The 19,402-nt window shown below is 45.1% G+C and overlaps 1 pseudogene; it reads left to right on the top strand.

The window, feature by feature from the left end:
- Positions 1-8,454: 8,454 nt before the first annotated feature.
- On the top strand, positions 8,455-19,067 carry LOC119463988 (uncharacterized; annotated as a pseudogene).
- The last annotated feature ends 335 nt before the right edge of the window (positions 19,068-19,402 follow it).

The following is a 19,402-nucleotide window of genomic DNA, read 5'->3' as shown; positions in this document are numbered from 1 at the left end:
GCATACTATTTTGTGTACTGCCATAAATACCAGATATCTGGCTGCTTATGTACAGTCGAGTACAAAAGTATAGAAAGCATGGAAGCAGCGACGAAACTGCATCGCTGTGCCTTCCGATGGCTGCGCGCTTAAGTTTGAGAGCACGTACTGCGCACGCATGCCCTTTTTTACCTGCCAGACTGCTCGTTCGCTCAATTCAACTGCGTGCGCACCAGAACACGGGAGAGAGAGCAAGTTGCCACTTCTGCAGTCGCCGTGGAAGCGCCCGAGCAATGATATCGTGGCATGTTACTCTCCACACCTTGCTTCTAGTCGCTCTGCAGTGCAAAAAACATGCTTTGAATGCATCACTTTTTCTGAAATCGAATTATCTGATAAGCTTAGCCAGCAGCGATGTCTTTTGCAATCTACATCAGGGAACTTACGCATGATGCCATTTCTGGTACTCGGTCCAAATATCATGCGCCCAGACACATGCATGAAACCACCGAATATCGAGCAGCTGGAGATAAGAACCAGGGAAGAGAATGGAGAATAAGCGCAGTTTATTTTTTCTCGGAAGCTGAAAAAAAAAGACCATGACAGATGCAAGGTGGGTGAGCGCTTTCAGTACTTGATTAGACTCCCATCAGCGGCAATCGCTTGCACCACACGCAGTGGCATCGATTCCCTATTTACAAAACAAGGTAAGCAAAAAACAGTGATGCTTTGGAAAGGTCCCTTAATGGGAACTTTCACAATTCAATGCGGTAAGTTATGACACTCTGTGTGGCACAAGTGATTCCCACCGATGGACATCTGACCATATATTGAAAGCGGTGAACTGCCTTGCACTTCCATCATGCTTTTCTTTTTTTTCCGTTTCTGAGAACAAATATTCTGCTATTATTATCCGTTCTCTTCCCTGGCTCTTCTCTCCAGCTGCTTGATATTCAGTGGTTTCACGCATGTGTGTGTGCTCATGATATTTGGATTGAGTACCACAAATAATTGCATCATGCGTAAGTTCCCCGAAGTAGAGTGCAAAAGAAATTGCTGCTGGCTGAGCTTACCAGATAATTCAATTTCAGAAAAAGTGACGCATGCAAAGCATGTTTCCCGCACCGCAGAGTGTCTAGAAACAAGGCGTAGAGAGCAGCATGCTTAGATCCCTGCCAGTACAAATGAAGTATGTTCGTCACGATATCATCACTCAGGCGCTTCCACAGCGACTGCGGAAGTGACACCTTGAACACTCTCCCACATTCCGGTGCACGTGCATTGAGGCGAGTGAACGAGCAGGCTGGCAGGTAAAAAAGGGCGGGCGTGCACAGTACGTGCTCTCGAACATAGGTGTGTAGCCGTCAGAAGGCATGCACATTCGACGATGCACATTTGACGCCGCTCACATGGTCTCTAGACTTTTGCTTTCGGACTGTACCTGCAACCCACACCAGGTCAACAAAGATCCGCCAAATAATTAGCCTGAATTGCGGTTTTCACAAATGATACAAAGCAGACAAAATGTTCCTTACAAGAAGATATGGCTCTGCCATATTTAGCTGCTACTACCATGAACTCAGGCAGTCTAGACAAAGAATGATTGAGGAGAGCAAATATGCCAAGGCGAAAATTGCAATTCAATGAAATATGCAAAAATAAAAGTCACAGCTTTGCCATATGGGCAAAGCAATGAATGAGATAGCAACAGGTTAGAATATTACACGAAGTGCAACACTCGTAGCGGTAGGGGCAGTTTGAAGGGAATATCAGCCGACTGAGTAAAAACGAGCTATTGTGCTAGGGGTCTTCCGTTTGAATGCTGCCATTGGACAATTTTATTCACGCTTATTAATTAAAGCCGCCTTTTTTAGCGACTTTACCACCACTTTTCCATATCAGGCGTCTCAAGCCTCTTTCCTGGGCCAATCCCAGAGGTAGTGCATAGCCGCGCCAATAACATTACATAATTTTCAAGCTTGTTGCAAACAGCTCTTGAGACCGTTTGCAACAACCTTTAAGGACCGGTACATTGACGCGGAAGTCTTGGATGTGTAAAATTAGTAACTTCCTGGGACAACTGTTTCGCCTAACTGTCCACGTATGCATCACCACTTCGAAAAGCAGGGGGAAAACACAAATAGGCTCAAGATGTGCACGTCCATCCGTGGAGGTCACATGATAATGCTAACAACGCACGCGCACATTTGCGCAACACGAACGCGAGTACACAATACCGTAGTGCACAGGTAACAAGTTTATGCTCTGTGGTACGATGCTAACACTGCAATTATTAAGGCACATCAGGTACTTTCTAATCTCATAAGAGTGAGGTACCCTGCCGCTTTCCAACGAAATTTCCACAGGGCCCCATTACGAAGCCCAACGATGGTTTTCGCCAGCTTCACAATTTCTGGTAAAAATAACCGCCTTGTCATGTCGACGAAGAAAGCTTTAGACAGCCACGCATCGACGGAAACTACAGAAGACCCAAAAATTGCGCAGTGTGATAAACATCGGGAAGCAAGGCTCACTTACCTGCCAGGGCATGCACAAAGGCTGGGTAGTACCCTTCAGTAGTGCCGTCCTCACTGCTCCAATGTGCTTCAACTTCCTTTGACTTTGAGAAGTCTTCATCGTCGGCAGGCTCGAATGACTTGATGAGCCGTGCGGGTAATATAGCGCGGTAATTATCACGATACTTTACGTAGGCCAGCATAATACCTGATAAGGCAGCCTAGAGCACACGCCAACAAACTGGACCTCAACAAACACTCAGCGTGCACATGGCCTACGCGGCTACGGCTACAACCATAAAGTGGCTACAACTTTGTCTACTTCGTGTACAACGCCATAGCCTGACCAACGCCTCCTTTGGCCTGATACGCAGCCTGCGTATGTACGTTGCTGTAGCTTTTCCCTTACTCCGTCCTCGCTTAAATAATAATAATAATAATAATAATAATAATAATAATAATAATAATAATAATAATAATAATAATAATAATAATAATGCAAGCAGACGTTCAGGGCGTGATTTATATAAATACGCGGGCGACACGAAAGCGGTCCGGTAAACGGCAAAGCAGAGCGAGCGCGAGCACCAACAACACTTTTCGTCCACGTCTTTCGCTTGCGTCCGTGTTTGTCGCTACAATAATAATTCATGTAATAATCTCCGAAATTTGCCTTAGCCTGCACCGCCAGATTTCGGAGGCCATGTTTAAACGATTTTTGCTTCGCTGCATGAAATTGCTCGCGTGCATTTTGACATTGGATACACCACATGTGCATATGAGGACATAAATAATTATTAATTTTATAATAAATAAACAGTATTATTAACAAATAAATAAGTAAATTGACCATATAACGCTTCAAATACAAGCAGTGCTTCCTAATATATGATAGCAATATAAACGTGGCTATTGATCGCATGCGCATTTTCATCATGCGCACATATTTTCGTAAGAAAGGCTCTTGTAGTCGATTTTGGCTGTCAGTTTAGCTCGTTACAGTGGCGCACCGACGGGGGGGGGATTCGGGGGTTGTAACCCCCCCCCCCCCTGAGGCCGACTTAACCCCCCCTTTTGTTTAACCCCTTTTCTTTCTTTACGCATTTGAGTACTGGAACTAAGATGTAAGATGCGCAATCGTCTGCACACTCGCAAAAAGCGCATTTTTTTTTACAATTTCCTGTGAATAAATCGAAATTAGTGCTGTTCAGATGGTATTGGCAAACTGTCAACCCCCCCCTGGCAGAGATCCTGGGTGCGCTACTGGCTCGTTATAACGCCGCACATGCATGCAATCGTTTGATTTGTCTTCTGTCCTGTCTGTTAAGATGTGCCGCTTACGAAAGTGCGCCGATTACTGTTTTAAAACAGTAATCGGCGAAAATTATTTAACAGATACAGAAAGGTAAGAAGATATTAGTAGCAATTGCTACTAATATCTTCTTACCTTCCTGTATCTCTTAAATAATTTTCTCAATTACCTCATGGGAAGCAAACCGGACTTTTTTGTGTCATCCCTTTTGTCCAATTAAGGCAACAATAAATTAACATTAAACAATGGGCATGACGTCTCATCGATATTCGCGCGGGCCGGCACGTGGTCGGGTCCGCGCCAACTTGGCGCGCACCTGCGCGTAGATCGTCCGAGGCAGTGCCGCACCGACGGGGGGAAGGGGAAAGGGTGTTCTATCACTCCCCCCCCCCCACCCCCCTGTGGCCACGACCATTTGGTAAGAGCTTTAACGGATGACCATGTTCACTGCTCTGCTAACCGGTTTCATGGCCCTATCAAACTCTTTCAAGACTTTGAGTAAAACGCTGACGAAATAAACATCGTCATCATCCTTGGTGTCATTATTAGTAGAATTATTAGGTATTTTATTTGCTGTTGGATTCCTCTGGCTAAAGCAAGGAAATTGCATATTTTGCAAAGTGCTTGCCCCCGATCCTGGCAGAGATCCTGGGTGCGCTGCTGGTCCGAGGTGCCCTTCGGGCGAAAATGCTGATATTTTTACAGAGAAGCTGTTATGGGCTCAGTCTCCGATGGTCGTGTCCGCGTGTAGAAAAAAAAAAAAAACTCTCATTGGCTCGGGCATTTTTTGTTTCGCACTTTTAATATTTCAGTCTGAGAAGATTTAACATAAAAGGCATGCGCTGCCGGTGTTTCGTTTCATGACTTTTTGTTTATGGGTTGTCATTCTCGAAATTCTGAGGAGCTGTATACACTTGGACATGTAGCAGCACCAGCAGCGCGCAGAACTGTTGTCGACGGCGGCGGCGTTTTGCCCGCGTTCGCACCGAACGCGCGCGGCGTTGGTGACGTGTTTATGAAGAACGTGCCAACCTTTGCCGTACACCCTACGGCAGTGTACCGTAGCGACCATAAGGCCATGGTCCCTGTGGTCACTAAATAAATGAAAACCACCGGATCATGTATATTTCTCATTTTTTAATACTTCAAATAACCAATTACACCATCATATCTTAATAGCCATAATTGGAAATGCATAATACCCACGTACCATAGCACAGATTCGCTGGTCTTCCATCTCCACCCCAATGGAAGGGCCGGCTGACAGTTTTTTTTTTTTGTTGTTGTTGTTACACACGCGCGCGCTCGCGCGCTCGCACGCACGCTTCATATTTCCCCACTTTGTTGTTTTTTGCCCTTGTATAAACCGCACTGACGAATTAGGAAGTGCTCAGACACTGATTTAATGCGCACTATATCTCCTACCGTGCAGGCCATGCTGGCGAAAATCGGTCATGCATGCTGAAGCATCCCTTAAAACAGTGATGTTAAAATACACACAGTCCTATTACGGTTGTAACAGGCGCTCTATTGATTGCAATCAAGCGTCGGTCGCGATTGGCTACATTGCTCAATTTTCGGAGGAGGGCCAATCGCAGTCGAAAGTTTCGGTCCAAATCGAGCTCGATCGCGATCGAAAGTGGCGATGTGACACCGGTATAATATGGTACGTGGAATCGCTGAAGGTGGAATATGGTACGTGGAATCGCTGAATCGCTGAAGCACGGTTTATATTCATATCACCAACTCAATCCACCAATGACGACTTTTCACCTGTAGCGCGAGGTTTCTGTAAGGATGGGCATCGCCTCCTTGGTTACACGGCATACGCTGCGGACCGGCATGTTAATGAACATGTTAACTAGTGAGCTTTTGGCGCAGATTGTCGTCGTTGTACATCTTCCCCAGGACAAATTTTGCTAAGATAACAAAAGCTGAGCGACCATGACCCAAGCTCGAAATCTCCTCCGCACATATGACGAAAACATCACATTTGTAATTAATTCGTAGCATGCAAATGTCATAGGACATATCATCGCTGGTAAATTGCAATTTCGCCAAAGTTTGGTCCATTGCATGAGCATCATACCTCTTGTAAAATGTAAATTTCCTGCATTTCCCAGCCGCACCGCCTCAACCTGACACGCGCATGCCGTCACTTCGTCACTGTCATTCTGCTTAAACTCTACAGCATAAGAAAGGCTAATAAATGTGCGGTTATAGCATTTGTGGTGCAAAATAGATTATTAGGAAATAATTTACTATCAGGTACAACAAAACACGAACCGTGGTTAAAGTGCTAAAAAAAATGTACAAATACACTTAGCGGCACTCATTGCCCTTCTATTTCAGAAAGAGTGCTTGTATATCTATCTATAATCACTTTCTTGGTTGTCTGGTCGGTCTAGTGGTCTTAACGCGGCTTCTTTCCGCAGAGGTAGAGTGTAATAGATGAGGAAGGTGGCTGAGTGGGTACAACGCGAACGCCCGCTGAGGCTTTTTTATTGAAAAGTTGGTGGCGCCACCATCGCCTTATTCGGAGTTAGAGGCGCCGCGCGCCGGCCGGACGCTTGTCGCGTCGGAGATCCTACCGCAATTACTGCGTGGAGCTTTGACATTCGTTTCGCTTTGCTGCATCTGGTTTGATACTCGGTGGTGCAAATAGTGATTTTATTCCCCAACTACCTGTGGTCAACTAAATGGAGAAAGAGCGACGGCAACGATGCAAGCGGCGCACCAACGATGATGCGTCGAGCAGACGACAGCTCTGCCCGTGAGCTCACTTCAGCCAATGGGCGCTGCCGAAACAGCCGGAGTCACCGTTTATTGGCTGAGCTTTAGAATAAGGCGATGGCAGCGCTGCCCGCAATTTTCAACGTTTTGTGCATCAACCCTCGGCACTTGCCAAGGCGTCCGCTGGACCCACTCCCCCAGATCTACTACGCTCCAACAGAGAGAACGCAACGTGACTACAGTCATTAGTCCCGGTGTTTACTGTGGTTCGTTCGGTGTTTACCCTCAGCTTAGCGTGCACCTAAAAGAAGTGATGACAGAGAAATTCCGCTAAAAGCGGCGCAAGGTATACTTAGACAGAGATGCTACTTCGACGTGCCCAACTCTACTTTGTATAGGCATGAAAAAGCGCACGCCCGTCGCCATCGCATCGGCAACCTCACTAGCACATTCTCCGAGCGTTCGGCTCTAGTGCTCATTCGGAAAGCGTGACAGAGGGCTTCGCCTGAACACAATCGCAAGGTGGGACAATGACGAAGACAACAATGAAATTTCTTCGGCCACAACGGCAGCGACAGCTTCATACTTCACAGTGATGAAGAACCCGACGAGAGAGCAGCTCAGGAAGTGCAAGTGGCACTTGCCGAAAATGGGGACAGCTCTGACGGTAACAACGAATACGATACCAACATCATTTGATGATGACACGTTGCCGTCCTGGTTTGCGCAGTACGGCGGCGAAAGATTGCCTAACTCAGATGTAACGAAGGCGGCCGCAATAGCAGCAGTAATGTCGTTTGCGGTTTCGCATGGATTGACGTGGACAGCACTGGGCGGACCTAGCAAAGCTAATAGACTTTCTTGTGGGCACAAAGGCCTTGCCTCAGAGCAAATTCACTTTTCGGAGCTCTGGGCGAAAAGACATGCGGTTTTGTGCGCGATCACTTTTACTGTGAACCATGCAAACGCATCATGCGAACACATGGCAATTCTGCAGATTGCAGCAGCTGTCGCAGCGTCAAAACACACCCAGTCATTAAAAAAATGAAGGGTCCTTCTTCTTCATTCTTAACCTTGCAACGCAACTCAGTCTTATGATTGAACGGACCAAAGAAGAACTACATGACAGTCGTGAAGCACTTCACAGCCATCCATCAACAATTACTGATATTACGAGAGGCCAATGCTACAGCAGACTGAGAGAAGGAACAGAACCTTCGCCCTGATGACTTGACATTGACAGGTAAATACTGATGGGAGCCCTGTATGGAATCTTCGAAGACGTCAGTGTGGCCCCTGCAATTTATAGTTAATGAACTGCCCACCGCATTTGCGATTTAAGCACCCAGTTCTCGCAGGGCTCTGGTTCGGTAGAAAGCACCCAGAAATGCAACTGTGCCTTGAGCAGTTTGTGAATGAAGTAAACAGCACAGGGGGTGGTGAAGTGGACTTATAAAGGAGGACTTCATGTGGTCAAAGCCTTATGTATTGTGTGTCTCTGTTGATGCACCTGCAAGGGCGGCTGTGCAGAACATGGTGACTTTCAAATGGATATTTTGGTTTGTCCATGGTGCCTGATTCCAGGAGAACACCGAGAAGGTAAGTAAAATATCTTATAGTTCTATCAGTCCGCTGCAAAATTTATTTAATATGTAAGTATATATAATTTTTTTAATTTGAAAGATTTTCTTGCAGCATATAACAAATGGGTATGTTTTATACACACATACAGTTTGTAAAATATTGGTATTTCACATAGAATGTATGGTACAATGTAAACATATGCTGATGTATCTTCTAGGTGCAAGTGTCAAAATTTTACTTTGTTACATTAACCTATGTAATTGTTGCGCTCTTTTATATGCATTAGGGAGCATGCGCTACACAATGGTGTCTCCGGTGGAACAAAGAACTTCAGACCGTGTCAAGAGTGAGATGCATCTGGCAACCAGGTTTAGAGACACCATCAATGGCTTAAAGGGGCCGTCAGCCTTGATGAACTTGAAAGGTAAGTAAGCAGCATTGATGCTCTATTGTTTTTACCTAATTGTAGTAATAACTGTGTCACATGGACATGTCTCAACGAAACTGCCAGCCTTTGTCGAACTTGAATGGAGTTGTGATGCTGTCACACAGCACTTCTCAAGTGTTATCAAGAGTTTCACCTTACGGACGAGTGGCACGTGCTTTAGGTTGTCACAATGAAGCTGCACGAAAAACAAAACAAAAAAAGCTATAATTTATAGTATCATCATTGCATATATAAATTGTCTTTAACTTGACACTTGCAGCTTACCCTGATAGTTTTTGGAGAATGTTTTTGTACCAGATATTTCTTTTTCATGTTGATTTGATAATGCTGCTAGAGAGGGTGCAACTGCCACTAGAAGGCCTTCAAGATTTCAAGGGTGTTTCATGGAACCATGTGAACTTGATCCACTTCTGACTTGATGACCATTGAATCTGCCCGTATAGCAGCACCCAATTCGCCGAGATGTCGAAAGACTGTCTGTTTGATGCCCTTAGAAGTGCGTGTGTGACCCTGGTAAGATTCCTGGGCAGTATTTTGTAGCGATGTACTCTATACTAGTCTTATCATCCACCGCTCACGGCCGGCTGATGCCGTTGATAACGTGAGGCGGACGGTTGCTCTGACCATTGACCAAGCACGAAAAGGCATTAGCATTGGAAAGGCATCGCTACAAGATACTGGCCCTGGCTTCACAGCTTTGCTACTTCTACGCTTTGGGCAGTACAAATAATTCACTGCTGCGTACATGTGTCCATAATAAACCACGTGCCACGAGTTTTAGTGACAATTCTTTTCAACAGGAGGACTCACTGTTGGGCTAGCTCGCTTTACATTATAATTATGGTACATTAGCCCTTGTCCATTTTGTTCTTTGTGTCTGTTATTAATTAGCATTGTACCATAACTATAATCGTCTTCAATTATCAGAAATATGTGATTCGAGACGAACTAATAATTTTCTCTGCAAACAATGCATGGCGGTGGCAGACATCGCATCATGTGTGATAAATGCTAGAAGCCAATATATTTAAATTTATTATATTTAAATCTTCCCAATTGACTTTGCGTATGGCAATTTTAGGGGCCATGTATTAGGTTTTGGTAGGGTCATGGCAGAAGTTAAGATATGTGTGCACAGCATAGCTATTTGTTAAAAGCTGTTCACCTGACAACAGTTTCACGAAAAGCAGACTTGAAATTGTGAAATCATGAAAGTGCGAAACACACAGGACAAAAAGAAAGACACAGACAGCAAGAGCACTAGCTTACAACTGAAGTCAAAAGGAAGCTGTTCACCCCCAGTGTACTTCAGCGCATGTGCAAAAACACCATACAATCACTGAAGTTTTGATGCTAGAGGATGTAAACCAACATGACAGGGAGCTTTTTTTTTTTCGAACAAGTGCCTACTGTGGACACACTCAAAAAAGCTTATCACCAGCTCAGCAAAAACAGTTTGTTAGTTAATGACACAGATTGTGTACTAATGACTATGCCCAGCCCTAATCATTCACTGCCTCAATTTGATTGCACAAACATTCTACCCTGCCCCCAAAAAATCATCTCCACCGCACAGTTTCATCATGCAATCATTCTACACCACGCTAAAAAAAGGCAACATGAGTTCAAGTTGCTCCTTTTTGTGTGGAAGCAAGAAAGAAGGTGTAACCAAAATATGCGAGAAAAAGCATGCATAAAAGTATCTTGTATGTCACAGCAGTTTTCTACTTGATCAAGTGGGCACTTGTACAAAAGAATACCCGACAGAACATGTCACTTCTTTCAAGGGCTAGATAGGTAGTATCTTGCCATCCATTGTAGCTAGTGCAAGTGTCATCCTGGAAACTTATTCTCGGATGATCACTTTTGACAATTCCATTGCTTTCGCCTCATTTAGTTCATAGCAAGTTGAATGACTCGAGCAGTATTAATTAAAGAGCCAATCAGGGTGTACTGAAGGTGATATTTCCGGAAGTGATTGTCCAAGAATATGGCCTCAGATTTCAACGGGTGCCTTGATTGCATGAAAATATTGTGAGCAGAGTGCCCAGGAAATATTTGAAGCAGTTTTGATACATAAGAAGGCTTCATTGTGGTATGGAAAATCTTGGCCTCATGAAAACTATCTGAAAGGACGGCCTCCTTTTGTGCGGTAAATTATTGCAGATTAGAATCTGCAAGTTAGCAGTCATGTTTATATTGCGATCTGATGCAGAAAGAAAAGGCAGATGTCAGCATAGAATGGTAATGGAGAAATTTGTGCAATGACTCATCAAGGGGAAATAAACCAAACATTCTGAGGCGACGGCAGTTTTTATTTCAAGAAATCTAAATGGTACTTGGCTCGCAGAAAAGGTGGCTGCCATTCTGTTCTGATCATTTTCATGAGACAGCTTGCCTAAAGCCCCTGGAAGAGAGGTGATGTTTGGAGAAAAACCGTGGCACCCTTTATGTTTAAGTAGGAAACACGGTGCCAATCAGCATCGCTATCCAGCCTGGGAGAGTGCTTTGCCATGTGCTTGTACGTTGCTCATAGTAACTGTAATAGTGAGACTTAATGGTGTATGTATACTTACCCAAGGTACATCTGTTCATTCAGGTCTGGACCTTGTAAACGGATACAGCGTTGAGTATATGCACTGTGTCCTACAAGGTGTTGCAAAGCAGTTGACAGAAACAATCCTAGCAAGTTCAAACTCTGACCAGCGCTTCTATTCTGGTAATGTAACTCTTTGTGTTCCCATTCATTTTATAATATTTTGATTACACAGCGTAATTACAAGATGCTTGACTTGTAGATAAAGGTGGATTCACGCAGCAAACAAAATCACCAATTGAAATCGCCTGGCCATGGGACTTTGCATCATCAGTTTGATGCTTCTGTACCTTGTTTATATTGTCATGGATACTCCTTAAGTTTCCTTTTCACTGGATATTTTTAGTGCGTAGTGCACTATCCTGGCTGTCAGCATTTCTTTGACATGTGGCATCACTGTCTCATTGCCTTTGCATGCATCTGTTGCTATGGTACAGTGTTTAGAAGCATAGCAATCAGCAGCGTCGCATACTCTCAAGCTGTGGCACAGCTAAGCTTTCATTTCGTGGACTTTTATGCCTTTCTTTCCTCCTCTCTTTCCTATCTTTCATTTCTGTTTTCTCCTTTCTGAAGAGTAGCAGGCGTGTGCCCCTACTGGTGACAGTTCCCAGCCTAGCTCCTCGCTTTCTCTTTCCTGTGTCATCATCATCATCAGCCTATATTTTATGTCCACTGCAGGACGAAGGCCTCTCCCTGCGATCTGCAATTACCCCTGTCTTGCGCTAATGTACTCCAACTTGTGCCTGTGAATTTTCTAACTTAATCTTCCCACCTGGTTTTTTGCCGTCCTCGACTGCGCTTCCCTTCTCGTGTGTATATGTGTATATGTTTACAAATCAAAGAATAATAATATTCCTAATCAAGTTGCTTTCCTAGTTTTCTTGCACTTGCCTGCATTCACGCTTTTCTCTTCCAGAAAGTGGCAATGGTTAGTGTATCATCACGTGTGTGTCACTCTACCTTGTTAAATATCCACTCAATCTGGACTGTCATGTTCGCTTTTACATGCAACTCCTGTAGAAAACTTTCAAAAGAATAGAACAACCTAAAATGCCATCACAGTTGCTTACTTTCAGAGCCATAGCCAGAGGGTGGCACACCCCCCCTCCCCCATAAAAAAAAATCTGGTTTAGTATGGGGCCTGCTCAGATCCCCTTCCTCCCCATCTCCAATCAAGTTGGAGCCCCACCCTCAAAGAAAAGATATATGTATATATAAATTCTGGCTACGCTGCTGCTTAGCTTTAACATCCACACTAGCACTTCTGATAAAAATATATTAAGTTGGGTGGCATTGTCTTTTATAGGTGCACCATCAGCACTTTCCCGAATAGATGCACGGCTGTTGTCCATCAAGCCACCTCACTGCATTACAAGGCTGCCACGGTCCGTTCAAGAAAGAAGCCATTGGAAGGCATCTGAATGGAGAAACTGGCTCCTTTTCTATGCTCTGCCTTGCCTTAACGACATTCTGCATCAAGAGTACTGGAGGCACCTTTCTAAGCTTTGTGAGGGTATATATATCCTGCTTCAGAGGAACTCACCGTTCTTGAAATTGACAAAGCCGGTAAGGTTCAGAAAGAAGTGCCAGCTAGCGCAAGCATGCAAGCCCAAATTTGAAGTCAAAACCCTATGCGAGCTTATGGGTAAGCGTGCAGATACTCCATGCTGTACACAGACTATTAGTCCACCATTTGTACCGCAGTGAGCTGACCTGTTGAATTTGTAGCGCTCGTATGGCCAAAAGCGTGTCCACATAGCAGGGATCTGGAAGATGAGCGTGGCAGATAAGATAAAACGTGCTAGCCACCGCTTATTCAGAGTTAGCGGAGTGAACATGTACAGGTACCTGATGAAGTAAGCCTTCTTACACATAGGCAAACGGGCATTAAAATGACACATGGTGTGCATAATGCCACATTATTTTTTTCTGCAAGGTGCAAAGAAATCGAACGGTCATTAAGGCAGCTAGTGGCCTTCTTTGTGCAAGTAACACCTGTGCGAGTTTCCTTACTGTCCCATTCTGTGTTAGTATCTTAATTTCTCAAGAGTTTGACTCTGAGGTGCCAGACAAGGGTGCGTTGGTAAACGTGTACCTACTTTATTTCTGATGAACACTTTATTCTCCCCTGCACAAGACTGGCTGAATGTCTTTCCTGAATTTTGTGTGTGTCCCATGGCACACTGCGTAGATGTTTGCTTCTTCCTGGAGTCATTTTTTGACTGCCTGAAATCAAGGGACAGGGGTGTGCAAGTCTCATAGAGGCTACAAGAAACTACCAGCATTCTGTATATATTGTTACGCGAAGGACGAGTCAATTAGACGAGCAACTATTTACAGGATATGTTTACAACAGCGGTTGCAGGGCTGACCGGTGTGATTCACAGCGCGAGCCCAGTTCATTCTTCCTCCTCTTGTCTCGTGTGATGGCGGCCGCGCACTTGTTGAAACAACCAAATACAGCACGCGTGGTAGCAATATTCTGCCTTTGCAGCTTATGTATACAGACCACCCTAGGCTTTGTTGTTCTTTGTGACAACAATGGTTTGATTCTGCTCCTATGCATTGCATTCTTTGGGATATCCTCAGCAACTGTTGATCAAACTAAGTAGAGGAAGCCTCCTGCAACCAACCTATTTTCTTGGGTTAATAAAACTGCCCTGCCTCATGGAAGGCAGTCTCAACAGCAAAGACTTCATATGCAGAGTTGTGTTGCAGTGTGCATCCATCATATTGTAGTAGACCTTTCTTAGCCCTCGTTTGGTGACAAAAGCAAACATGTTCTCAGGATAGCTTCAGGTTGCTTGTCCAATATTGCCGAAGTTATTGTGGAACTAGCTCACTTGTAAATAAAAGCTAGTTCCGTGTTAAAATGGTTAAAATTTGTTTGAAACACAGCAAGGAAAGTCGCGAGGACATTTAAATTGGGTTTCAAATGTTGGAGCAAAACTGATTACGTCATCGAGATAACACAGACAGATTGTCCACTTCAAGCCTCGGAGAAGAGTGTCCATCATTCTTTCGAATGTTGCTGAGCATTGCAAAAAGCCCGAAGGGCATGACTCTGAATTGAAAAAAGTTCATCAGGCGTAATAAATGCTGTCTTCTCGCAGTTCTCATCAACAGCGATCTGCCTGAGCGGAGGTTACTCAAAAAATATTTTGGCCCATGTAGGCAATCAAGTGCATCATCGATATGAGGCAGTGGATACATGTCCTTTTTGGTGATCTTGTTGAAATGGCATAGTCAACACAAAATCTCCAGGTGTTGTCTTTTTTCGTGACCATGCAGGATGACTGATGAGGCCCACGGGCTAGCGGAAGGCTCAATGATGTTGTTCTTCAGCGTCTTTGCGACTTTGCTTTGAATGGTGCTGCGCTCTGCAGCAGACACACGGTAGGGGCGGTGATGGACGGGACTTTGTGTTTCTGGTGTAAATCCGATGAGTGACGACGGCTGTCTGGCTGAGCGGGCAGTCATCGAATAAAAAATATTGCGGTAACTGAACAGTATGTGCCTAAGGTCTTCGTTTGAGCTGGAGAGAGGTCGGTAGTGATCATCTTATCGACGTCATGGTAGGATGACGAAGCCGAACTGGAGCACATTGACAATAGAACTTACAGTGGCAGAAATAGCGGGCGGGAACAGAGATAGGTGGCACTTGTGCACAGGGGTCAGACGAGCCACTGTCATGTTACCGGAAAGAACATGTGCAACACATCCAAAGTTCAGAACAGGAAGCCAAGTAGAATTATCTACAATGGTGACAACGGTATTTGGAGCACGATGCCATGCTGCAGAATAATGTCGACAAGGGGAGAGATGATGTGGTTGTCCATCAGGAACATGTGCTCGAGTGTTAAAAAAGTACAAGTATATAGAAGCTGCTTGAGGTGGCAACCGGCCGAATTCGGCAGCAATACAGGGACGGGGCTATGTGCATCAGAAACAAAGTTGCTGTTGGAAGGAAGGTCCACTGCACGACACCGATAGTGCAGTCTGTTAGGGCAGAATGGGTCGAAAGAAAGTCGAGCCCCAAAAGCAGGTCATGTGGACAGTGCTCTAACACAATAAATAAGACGTACGGTGGTTTGGTGGCTGGCAATTGTTTACTCGTGCTGTACACATGCCCACAACCATGGCATACTGTCATCAGCAACGTGTACTGTGCACGGTGCAACAGGAATGAGGACCCTTCTGAGTCTTGCGAAGGGTGGCACTCATTACAGACATCTGCGCACCGGTGTCGACGAGGGACTTGACTGGAATCCATCCACCTCAACGTCTAGTGTACTTCCAGCGGGTAGGCAAAGTTATCATGATTTCCAGGCCGGGTCGTTGATGCAGCGTTACCTTCAGGAGCTGCACCGACTAGTTTACCAGTGCACGAATGCAGGGGAAAAAAAGCGGCGGGCCTGCGCGAACGAGACCGACGACTTAAGGGCGATGGTGACTGGCTGGTACGGAAGGTTGTGGTATGTTGTCAGTATTCATAGTCGGAAGACTTAGAGAAATGGCGAGAATCTGGATCTGAACGGTTGGACGGGAAGCTCCACCTACAGGGGGATGACCAACGACTATGGCAATAACCAGGGATATGTCCAACACGCAAGCAATTGAAACAAATCGGCCTATCGTCCGGTGTTCTCCAGTCAGCCGGGTTACGACGGCGAGTTGGAAATGCTGAAAACTAGGATGAAGTAGTTGGGGGGGGGGCGGTCTTGAATAACAGTGGCATCACGAATGGGGCAGAGAGACTGGAGGCCTCAATTTGTCATGTCTTGTTTGACAATGGCCTGTATAAGCGAGACAGAACATGCATTGTCTTGGCAATGCTGACGAGGAACGGCTGGAGCCATGACTTTGAGCTTCACGATGAATTAACCGCATCAAGTTTTCGTATTCAGACAGATGAGGTTAATGTGCCTGGTCCTCACACAAAAGACGTCGAAGCTGAATTTGGTAGCCTGTTAAACTGCCGCGTAATACGGTGACCCTTAATCAGTTTGAAATTGTTGCACTCTTTGATGATCGCATCTACCGCGTCATAGTTCTTGCAGATTTGGATGCGTCATCTGCTATTCCCTTCAAGATGTGGCCAATTTTTTCCGTCTCGTTCATGTCTTTGTCAACTTTACAGCAGTGCGAGGACATCTTGAATATACGCCACGTAAGATTCTGTCTACGTTTCAGCATGGGTTGATAGCTCCTTCTTCACTGCCAGCTGATGGCCAAAGGGCTTTAAAAAGAGGTGTAGAAGCTTCTCCTTGCAGACATCCCAGCTGGTTATGTCATGTTTGTGGTTGTCGTGCCATGGTAGCGCTGTGTCTCGGAGGTGGAATATCACATTCGCTAGCATTAGCGTTGCGTCCCACCGACTATTTTCGCTTACACGCTCATAGCAGGAAATCCAGTCTTCAATGTCCGTACCATCGATGCATTGAAGCTCCCTGGTTCCTGCGGCTGGGACAACATGACAGAGGTCAGTCTGTGGCACCCGAGGGAGGGGAGTCGGTCCTTGTGGCGCATTGGCCATTGGTCATCGTGTCAGGGCTCACGCGGCGACTGCTGCGGAGCTCCGTGTTGGTACGTTGGTACCCTGCACCTCCACCAAAATGTTGTGAGGTGGAAGCAAGCACAAATGTCGTTTATGGAAGGCGAATGCTGAAGGCACCAGCTGACGCTAGAACATTGCAGCAGAAGCACCAGCAGCAAAAACACAACTTCGTCATCGTCTCTTGCCTGCTTGTCCTGTTCTGCATTGCGACAATATGTTAAAGGAAATTCTTTTAATCTAAATGAAGTGTCAGCATACCTAAGAACTTTTTAAGACTGTCTGTGTGCACAAAAGTTGAAAACTTGCACTGCCAGCGCATGATAAAGTATGACACAGGATGGAAGCCATGCAAGAACTGGTGCCAGTAATGCCATTGTAAAAACATTTCGTTAAAGGTGATAACAGTGAACACAAGGTTCTAAGGAGCTCATAAGATCATTGGCAGACATGTATCAGCTGAATTCTGTAACAAAATTGCTCTACTCTTGTGCGTACAGTCCTTGACTGGTACAAAGTAAGCATATGTGTACAAAGCGTCAGCATCACCTAAGATTGTACTGCCGACCAAAAAAGTTTACGGACCAATGGATCTGACAAAAAGCTGAATATCTCCGAAGCCTCAAAACGCAGCCTGGTATTCCCATTTTCAGCCTCTGCTGGTATGTGCATACAACATTGTGATGTACGATTTTACTTGATACTTTTAGAGGCTGCTCGGATATTTAGCGTTTTCCGAGATCCCGTGGTCCATAAATTTTTTTGGTTGATAGTACATTAAATATTTTAGTCACACGTAAGAGTAATGAAATCACTAGAATCTTTGATGAAAGGATTTACCTTTAGGGTGCTGTCTCTTTGCATCTTGATCATGAAAGTGATGTGTGAAGCAAAACTTACAAACTTTAGCTAGCCTAACCAGCTCAGGCCACTTGCACATTGCCCCTGCTTTCCTCCTATTTGTAGCACTTGTCCTAACTGCGATGAAGTATTCTGTGATGACAGGGGGAAAGGCTATTATTGTAGACACCAAAAATCGCAAAACCACTGACTGGTTTTGCGAATCTCGGGTCATTGCTCCCTAAAAATGCACAATAGTTGTTATGGTGTCTTCATGTGATAGAGCTTTATCATGAGCACTCTGAACCTATTTTTAATGTGGTTGTATATGTTCACACAGCTAACTGAGTAGAGCCTCGTCTTGGCTGTTGTGCTTATGTTTGTTGTTTCACCTATTTATTTTCCCTTAGAAGCCATGCACCTGCTAGCCCAGCAATGCAGAGCAAATTTCTGTTTAATGCTGAAAGTTCTTGTTGGCTGCCACAAAGCGCTCCGCTGTCGTTGTATGTGGCGAGACTGTCGAGGCTACATGTTAAAATTTGTGAAAGCACTGTATTCCTTCTAAACATTACACAGTGTTCTATGCACAAACCCTGTATGCATGTTTTCATGTCGGGAAGCATGAGAGTACATGTGTATGGCTTGATGCATTGTTTATCTGAAAATATTTAAAACAAACAAATTAAGGCATGCCCAGGTCTGAAAACTATTTTACTTTTCAGAGTCTCTTCTGAAGAACTTCGTGTCAAGGTGTGAAGCATTATATGGTGTGGCATTCATGACCTATAATGTCCATGCACTCCTCCACCTTGGAAACTGTGCTCGTTCCCTTGGGCCCCTTTGGGCACATTCTGCCTTCGTTTTTGAAGGGGGCAATGGCACCATTCTGCAGCAGATTTCTGCAGCTAAGGGCCTTCCGGACCAAATTGTAGAGCGTGTCATCATGTTCCAGCAGCTACAGCGTGTGCTTGCAAGTCCACTTCTAGCTTCTGAAGAAAAAAGGTTGTGCAATAGCTTCCTTGGATATGCACCTGTAAAAAACTTTTTGCGTGTGGATGGCCTATCGCTGTTGGGCATAGGCAAGAACACAGTGCTGAGTGCCGAAGAGCAGGATGCCGTGTATGGTCGGTGTGGAGTGGCTGCGCCCACTGCTGTAGAATATGAGCGGTTTGTGCAAAAGAAGCAAGTTTTCCACAGCACTGGATTCAGAAGACCTTCAAAAATCTGATACAACCTTTGTGCGGACAGATGCTGGGTACTATGCACGAATTGAGAGGATACTTGTGCTTCAAGAGACAGGCTGTTGCGTTGTCATCTGCAGACCCGTAATTATAGCAGATGTTCGTGCCATTCCTCCTTACATAAAGGAGTGTTTTCTGTCGTGTGATGGAACGCGTGACGCATTCCTGCCTGATGACATTGTTGACAGCTGTTTGTGCATAGATTTTGTGCAAGAAGATAAGATGTTCATTTGTGACCTCCCAAACAAGATTGAAAGGGATTAAAGGGACACTAAAGAGAAAAATTTGCTTAGCTGTTCCGCATTACCAAAAGCAAATTGTCTAAAGCTCCGGTGGATTGGAAGATCCATAAGGGGAACGCTCTACTGCAACTGCATTCCGCAAATCTCTTCGCTGCTTTCAGAATACAGTGGTTGAAACACGTACCGAGCTGCTTATCACTTGTCTATACCACCCCGTCATCACCTGTGCAAAGGGGGATCCTGCAGAAATGAGGGAGGAGTACGTGCTGCAGCGCACTTCGATGCCAGTTAGTACTAGCACAGCAAAGGGCTTGCTCTATTGTAACGAGAGTCATTTACAAGTGGCTCTACACATTA

The sequence above is a fragment of the Dermacentor silvarum genome, chromosome 9 (genome assembly GCF_013339745.2).
Source record: "Dermacentor silvarum isolate Dsil-2018 chromosome 9, BIME_Dsil_1.4, whole genome shotgun sequence".
In the NCBI taxonomy this organism is placed as follows: domain Eukaryota; kingdom Metazoa; phylum Arthropoda; class Arachnida; order Ixodida; family Ixodidae; genus Dermacentor; species Dermacentor silvarum.
The sequence above is the reverse complement of the archived record's forward strand: the minus strand, read 5'-3'. Positions and strand labels throughout refer to the sequence as shown.